Genomic DNA, 8,553 nt, shown 5'->3' on the forward strand with positions numbered 1-8,553 from the left:
CGTCTCCAACGTATCTACTTTTCCAAACACTTTTTCCCTTGTTTTGGACTCTAACTTGTATGATTTGAATGGAACTAACCCGGACTGACGCTGTTTTCAGCAGAATTGCCATGATGTTGTTTTATGTGTAGAAAACAAAAGTTCTCGGAATGACCTAAAACTCCACGGAATACCTTACAATCAATAATAAAAAATCCTCGCCAAAGATAAAGACCAGGGGGCCGACACCCTTCTCACGAGGGTGGGGGGCGCCCCCCTAGGGCGCGCCCCCTACCTCGTGGGCCCCATGTTGAGTCTCCGACTCCAACTCCACGTCAATATATTGAGTTTCGGGGATAAAAAAATCAGAAAGAAGAATTCATCGCGTTTTACGATACGGAGCCGCCGCCAAGCCCTAAAACCTCTCGGGAGGGCTGATCTGGAGTCCGTTCGGGGCTTCGGAGAGGGGGATTCGTCGCCGTCGTCATCATCAACCATCCTCCATCACCAATTTCATGATTCTCACCGCCGTGCGTGAGTAATTCCATCATAGGCTTGCTGGACGGTGATGGGTTGGATGAGATTTATCATGTAATCGAGTTAGTTTTGTTAGGGTTTGATCCCTCGTATCCACTATGTTCTGAGATTGATGTTGTTATGACTTTGCTATGCTTAATGCTTGTCACTAGGGCCCGAGTGCCATGATTTCAGATCTGAACCTATTATGTTTTCATCAATATATGAGAGTTCTTGATCCCTTGCAAGTCTATAGTCACCTACTATGTGTTATGATCCGTTAACCCCGAAGTGACAATAATCGGGATACTTACCGGTGATGACCGTAGTTTGAGGAGTTCATGTATTCACTATGTGTTAATGCTTTGTTCCGGTTCTCTATTAAAAGGAGGCCTTAATATCCCTTAGTTTCTGGAAGGACCCCGCTGCCACGGGAGGGTAGGACAAAAGATGTCATGCAAGTTCTTTTCCATAAGCACGTATGCCAATGTTCAGAATACATGCCTACATTATATCAATGAACTGGAGCTAGTTCTGTGTGACCCTAGTTTATGACCGTTACGTGATGAATCGCATCCGGCATAATTCTCCATCACCGATCCATTGCCTACGAGTTTTCCATATACTGGTTTACGCTTATTTAATTTTTCGTTGCTATCGTTACAATCACTACAAAATACCTAAAACATTACTTTGCTTTCGTTACTCTCTCGTTACTGTTACCATCACTATCATATTACTTTGCTACTAAACCATTTGCTGTAGATATTAAGTTTCCACATGTGGTTGAATTGACAACTCAGCTGCTAATACTTGAGAATATTCTTTGGCTCCCCTTGTGTCGAATCAATAAATTTGGGTTGAATACTCTACCCTTGAAAGCTATTGCGATCCCCTATACTTGTGGGTTATCATTGAGCCTCTCAAGTATGTCAGACGGATCGAGTGTCTTGAAGTCAAGGCGGTCTTGTATCATCAAGGCAAGGGTGTCGAACGAGCTATCAAGTGATCTCAGCAGTGTCTTGACGATTTCATGCTTGGTGATCTCAGTGGCGCCGAGAGCACGAAGCTCATTTGTGATGCCAGTGAGGCGATCAAACATGAGCTGGACATTCTCATTGTTGTTTCTCTTGAAACGGTTGAAGAGGTTGTGAAGAACACTGATCCTTTGATCTCTCTGGGTTGAGACGCCTTCGTTGACCTTGGAGAGCCAGTCCTAGACTAGATTCGACGTTTCCAGAGCACTCACACGGCCATACTGTCCTTTGGTCAGATGACCACAGATGATGTTCTTGGCAGTAGAATCCAGTTGAATAAACTTCTTGACATCAGCAGGGGTGAGACCTTCACCAGTCTTGGGAACACCATTCTTGACAACATACCAGAGGTCGACATTAATCGCTTCAAGATGCATGCGCATCTTATTCTTCCAGTAGGGATATTCAGTTCCATCGAAGACGGGGCAAGCAATGGAGACTTTGATTATCCCTGCAGTCGACATAGCTAAAACTCCAGGTGGTTAAACCGAATCACACAGAACAAGGGAGTACCTTGCTCTGATACCAATTGAAAGTGTTAGTTATCGACTAGAGGGGGGTGAATAGGCGATTTTTATGAAAGTCTTCAAAACATGAGAGTTTCGAAGACAAACAATAGAAATGAACCTATTGATATGCAGCGGAAGGTAGACTACACTAAGCAAGCCATAGTCAAGTATTCAATGAAGTGAAAGCACGAAGACTAATAGTAGCTAGGTAGTAAAGATCAGGATGGAAGATAGAATGAAGCCAAACAACAATAGTAGTCAGACAGTGAAGTCAAACAGGTAGTGCAAACAGGCAATGACTTCACGAAGACAAACTGTAAATAAAGAGAGGGAGACGATAGAACCAGTCACTTGGCGAAGACAAGGATTTGTTGGACCAGCTCCAGTTGCTGTGACAACGGTACGTCTGGTTAGGGAGGCTGAGATTTAACTCAGAAGACCGTGTCTTCACCTTATTCCCCTTGAGCTAAGGACACCCAGTCCTCGCCCAATCACTCTGGTAAGTCTTCAAGGTAGACTTCCAAACCTTCACAGACTTTGTTCACCGGCGATCCACAATGACTCTTGGATGCTCAGAACGCGATGCCTAACCGGCTGGAGGATTCACAGTCCTCAAGTGTAACAAGTCTTCAGGCACACGGACAGAAAGACTTCAGTGATGCCTAACACTCTTTGGCTCTGGGTGTTTGGGCTTTGTCCACGCAAGGATTTCTCTCTCTCAAAAGCTTCGGGGTGGGTTGCTCTCAAACGAAACGTGCACTAACTCTGAGCAGCCACCAATTCATGGTGTAGGGGGTGGGCTATTTATAGCCACTAGGCAACCCGACCTGATTTGTCCGATATGACCCTGGGTCACAAAGGAACTGACACGTGTTCCAACGGTCAGATTTCAAACACACGCGGTAGCTAGACTTGGGCTACAAGTAAAGCTGACTCATCCAGCTCTGGATAAGATTCGCTCTCATTGTCTTCACTTGAAGACATAGGATTTGGTTGAGCATCACTTCAGTCACTCTGACTTTGTTCACTGGGACCCCACTTAACAGTACGGTGGTTCCTATGACTCAACAAAGAAGAAAAGGAAACAACAAAACAACTAAGTCTTCGCGCTCCATAGTCTTCACACGATGTCTTGTCTAGTCATAGTATTCAATGTGAATATCTTCACGTACCACCATTGTCTTCAATGTCTTCATACATTTTTAGGGGTCATCTCCGGCAGGTAAACCGAATCAATGAGGGACTACTACCTGTGTTATCCTGCAATTCTCCCAAACACATTAGTCCCTCAACCAGGTTTGTCGTCAATACTCCAAAATCAACTAGGGGTGGCACTAGATGCACTTACATTGTTGCGTAGAACTGAAGAATAAGCTCTTCATTCCAATCTACAATGTCAGAGCAAAAGTTGAGGAGGCATGCGTCATGAAGCACACTGAGGACAGGAGAGAAGCACAACAGGGATTCCATATCCACATGAGGAATGTGCTCGTGGTCGAAGACTTTATCCTTGTTGAAAAGCAGTGAGGAATAGAAGTTTTCCTGGTTGGCAGTCCAGAAGCGCTTCCTTCTAAGACGAGAAGAGTCATAAGGATTATAATGAGTGAAGAACACGTGCTCGTCGAAGAAGTCATCAGCCTTGAATTTCTGCTTCTTCGAGAATGGATCCTTTGGCTTGGGCTGAGGAGTATCAGTCAATTGCATTACTACCTCAGGAATCACAATCTCAGGTTCCACAGGCTTAGGAATTTCAGCTTCTTCTTTAGTGGCAGCCTGGGTCTTCAATTCTTCATTTACATTTTCTTCAGCACTAGTGGCTGGAATCTCTTCATGTACAGAAGGAGTTGCACGAGGTTCTTCAGATCCCATTTGTACTTCAGTATTAACAGGGGACTAAGGAATTTGTTGAAGTGGTGTGAACAGAGGAGAGTTGGGGTGCTGACTTTCCCAAAAGTCATAATTCAGCACTGGTGTTGTACACCCAATGTCCACATCTTCATCTTCTTCTTCTACAACGCCAGCCTCTTCAGCAGTGAACTGAGACATGAGGGATGAGACTTGTGGGGTTGAAGGGATTGTATCCGCTTCAATTTCTTCATCCAACTGCTCTGACGAAGCAGCAAAGGGAATGCCAACATCAGATTCACTTGGAATCACATATTCTTCATCAAAAGGAACAAGGTCCTTTGATGGCATGGATGAGACAGGAATAGCATCAATTGGATTTGCATAAGAGCTGGTCAATGGCTTCATCTTCTTCGGAGCTGAAGAATCTGATGAAGTTGATGCCTTCCTTTTCTTCACTACTGCACGCTCTGCAGCCTTGGTCTTCTTCACATCTGATGCAGATGGAAGGATCGGAGTTGGTGTAGGCGCAGGAGGAGCAGAGGAATTTGGTTCAAATTCTTCAGGCACAACTGATGCAGTTGCCCTGACTTCTTCAGTTTCTTCAGGCGCAACACTAGTGGTTGCCCTGGCAATTTCTTCAGCGGCTGAAATGCAGTCATCAGCCCTGGTACTTTGGGTTTCCTTGTCATCAGTGGTGCTGGAATTTTCTTTAGTCGGCTGAGCAGATGTTTCAGCCTAAGGATTTGCTTGTTGCGTTGGGGCTGCAACAGTGGAAGTGAACTTTTCATTCAAATTCACAAACCTGACTTTGGCTCCAAGCTAGTCAGCACGGTATACGTCAAATTCATCACTGAGTTTCTTGATCTCAGATTGAATAGTGACAAGTTATTCAGTTGTCATAGAGACAACATTTTTCTTCAGGAAGCGCTCCTTCCTGTACTACGCTTTCTTGATCTGCCTTTCCTTTTCAAATTTCTATTTTTCTTCTTGGATGAAGGCAGTCAGCATATGACTTTGACCAGGAGTCAGTTTGAAGTCAGGCATAGGAGTATTTGGATCCTTGTGCCAGAGATCAATGTAATCAAGGATCAACTTGGGATCCAAAAGAAGAGGCACATTTGTGCCTTTGGCTCTAGCGGCCTTGACCTGCCTGTCTCTGATGATTTTGGCAAGTTCTTCATCATCAGCTTCGTCTTCATCAGATGACACTTGAAAAGTGACCTGCTTCTTGTGAGGACTTGGGCGAGAGCCTCGTCCAGTAGTGGCCTTTTTCTTCAGCAGAGAGGGGCCAGTTGAATAATTTGGTGTAGCTGAGGAACTAGTAGAAGCTCCTAAGGCAATAGAGATGACTGTTGTCCTTTGGCACGTGGCGAGATGCACAGGTGCTGAGGATTTGGACGGAGCAGCTGAGGACTTCGGTGGAGGAGCTGGAGAAGTTTCAGAAGTTGGCCGTGAGGGCTTTGAAGAATCTAGCCGTGAGGGCATTGCTGAGGATCTTGGCCGTGAGGGCATTGAAGGTTAAGCACTTGGCTTATGAGCATGCTTTTTTACCACGGCCTTCTTCGGCTTGCTTGCAGAGGCCTCATTAGTGGCAGCAGCAGCAGAGTCTTCATTAAATTTCCTCACTACTTCTCTTGAATGTTTGGCTAGTTTGGCCTGTCGCTTGGCCCATTCGTCAGGATAGTCCTCACCGTGCTTGAGGCTGGTGGGATCAGCTACTTGGCCAGGTTCCAACGGAGGTCTTGGGCATGGAGGATTTAGAGCGAATTTCTTCATATACTTGGGAGTAACATACCTGTACTCCCTCCACTCCCTTGCACATCTCCTCTCTATTCTTTGGATGCGCACCTTGCGCTGATTTTTGTCCTCCTTGCCAAACTTGGCCTCATCAGGAGTGCAATACCCCCTGTATATGTCATCAGGTATCTCAAAGGCAGTATTGACCTCAGGCCTCTTTCCTCATTTCTATGGCTTCTTTCCATCAGCCATTTTCTTCAGCTGAGGAATATGAGAAACTGAATTTTTTGAATATGTGTGCAACTTTTCTTCGAGGAACGCTACAAATGAGTTAAGTTGATGAGAACCTAGTGATTCAGTAGCGGACATGAATACCTGTGAACAGAGTATAGTTACGAGGAATTTGAAGAGGTCATATGCGTTCTTAGAAGATTTTGCAAAAAGAACAGGTTTGAGGAATTTGACCAGATGAGTCTTGAATAATTTCACTAAGCGTTCTTTGTCTTAGGTTCTAGAGTTGTACAGATCAAAAATCCACACAATTGAGGAATCATGAAGAAAAATATAGCTTAGAGAAACGAATCAAGAACAGATGACAAGTGAGGTGTTTTAGTGTGTGAGGATTTAAGAAAAAAAAACACCTTTGAAGATTTTGTAGAAAACATTTGAATCAAAGAGGGCAGTAAAAGTAACTTTTAATTACCCTGGACGAAAAACACGACGAAATGGGAAGTGTAGATGTTAAATTCGTCAGTTCAGATCTTCCATGCCCTAACTTGGCAGAGGAAGACAGCTATGGCGGCGGCGGAGTGAAGAAATCCGTAGCCGGCACGAGTATGACGGGGACGAGGTCGAGGCAGTGAAGCTCTTCCTCACCGGCGACGATGAAGTAGCGGCGACGCTAGGGTTTGAGAAGCTCGAGTTGGAGTGAGGTCGAGCGGAGTAAAAGAGAAGTGAGGAGGGGGAGGGGTATTTATAACCGAAGTGAAAAACTGTTCGCCCGAAGAAATTGGACGAACGTGCCCCTGACCCTTCTCATTCGCTTGACATGTGTCACCCACGTACTGAGAGGTGCCGATCGTGTGAGATCGTGGGTGAATAGATAAGTGTTATCGTGGAATGTGGAATGGTATGAGCGACAAAGCGAAAAATTTAGATAAGATAACTTAAACGTTCCGTTCGCAAATTCTTCAGCTGACAAGGACACATTGAAGATTTTTAATGAGTTTCAAATAGAACGCACATGAAGAATTTGTGAATAGATTGGGTTTAGTATAGCATAGAGGGAGAAGGGTCCGATCACATTCACTTAGCAGAAAAGGCAACTTGAAGAATTAGCAATAAGTGAATGATGTAGAGGACATGAACTCATATATATATAGCCAATGAAGAAAAACGATGGAAATAGAGAAGACAATGCAAAGTTGAAGAAATTGAACAACCGAGGAATTTCAAAAACTGAGGAAAAACTCAAATTGAAGATTTTCAACTTTTGGGTGGTGGCGTGACCCACCGTATAAGAATGATGATTTCAGACACCACGTACAATTGTCGTAGGGCTCTGAGAATCAAATTCTTCGTTAATTTCATCACACTTAGAGTGTTATTCTTCAGTGATTTGAAGAAAACTTTTCTTCATGTGTTGCACATCTAAGTCATCAATTTTGCATAAGTGTTAGGATGAGTGTCCTTTTCAAAGAACATTCGAAGATTCTAAGATATTTAGCTCACGCCGCAACTTGCCAAATCTCTTCTCATCCAAGGGCTTTGTCAAGATATCGGCTAGCTATTCTTCAGTCTTCACATGCTCAATAGAAATGTCGCCCTTCAACACATGATCGCAAAGAAAATGATGACGAATCTGAATGTGCTTTGTCTTCGAGTGCTGAACTGGGTTATGAGCAATCTTGATGTCGCTCTCATTGTCATAGTAGAGAGGCACATTCTTCACATTGACGCTATAGTCATTGAGAGTTTGCTTCATCCATAGCAATTGAGCACAGCAAGAACCAGCAACAATGTACTCAGCTTCAGTAGTAGACAGTCATACGTAGTTCTGTTTCTTCGAGGACGAACAGACCAAAGATCGTCCGAGGAAATGGCATGTACCTGATGTTGACTTGCGGTCCACACGATCACCAGCATAGTCAGAGTCTGAATATCCAATGAGATCAAAAGCCGAGCCCTTGGGGTACCATAATCCAAGTGTTGGTGTGTGAGCTAGATATCGACGAATATGCTTCACAGCCTTATGGTGTGATTCCTTCGGTGTAGCTTGAAATCGGGCACACATGCAAACACTAAGCATAATATCTGGCCTAGATGCACATAAGTACACTAAAGAACCAATCATGGAGTGGCATACCTCTTGATCGAAGTCTATACCATTTTCATCAGTGCATAGATGGCCATTTGTGGGCATAGGAATTTTTACGCCTTTGCAATCTTGCATGCCGAATTTCCTCAATAAGTCCTTGAGGTATTTCTCCTGAGATATGAATATGCCATTGCGTTGTTGACGAAATTGAAGACCTAAGAAGAATTTCAATTCTCCCATCATAGACATTTCATATTCCTCCCTCATCATATAACCAAATTCATCAGTGTAACGTTGGTTAGTACAGCCAAAGATAATATCATCAACATATATTTGGAACACAAACAATTCACCATCATAGGATTTAGAGAAAAGGGTAGGATCAGGTGAACCGGGTTTGAAGCCTTTCTTCATGAGGAATTCCTTCAAAGTATCATACCACGCCTGAGGGGCCTGCTTGAGGCCATAGAGGGCCTTATTGAGTCTGAAGACTTTGTCAGGATGATTTGGATCTTCAAAACCTGGGGGTTGAGCAACATATACTTCTTCCTCAAGCTTACGATTGAGGAATGCACTTTTCACATCCATTTGATATAGAGTAATATCATGA

Source organism: Triticum urartu, chromosome 2 (genome assembly GCF_003073215.2).
Source record: "Triticum urartu cultivar G1812 chromosome 2, Tu2.1, whole genome shotgun sequence".
Classification (NCBI taxonomy): Eukaryota; Viridiplantae; Streptophyta; class Magnoliopsida; order Poales; family Poaceae; genus Triticum; species Triticum urartu.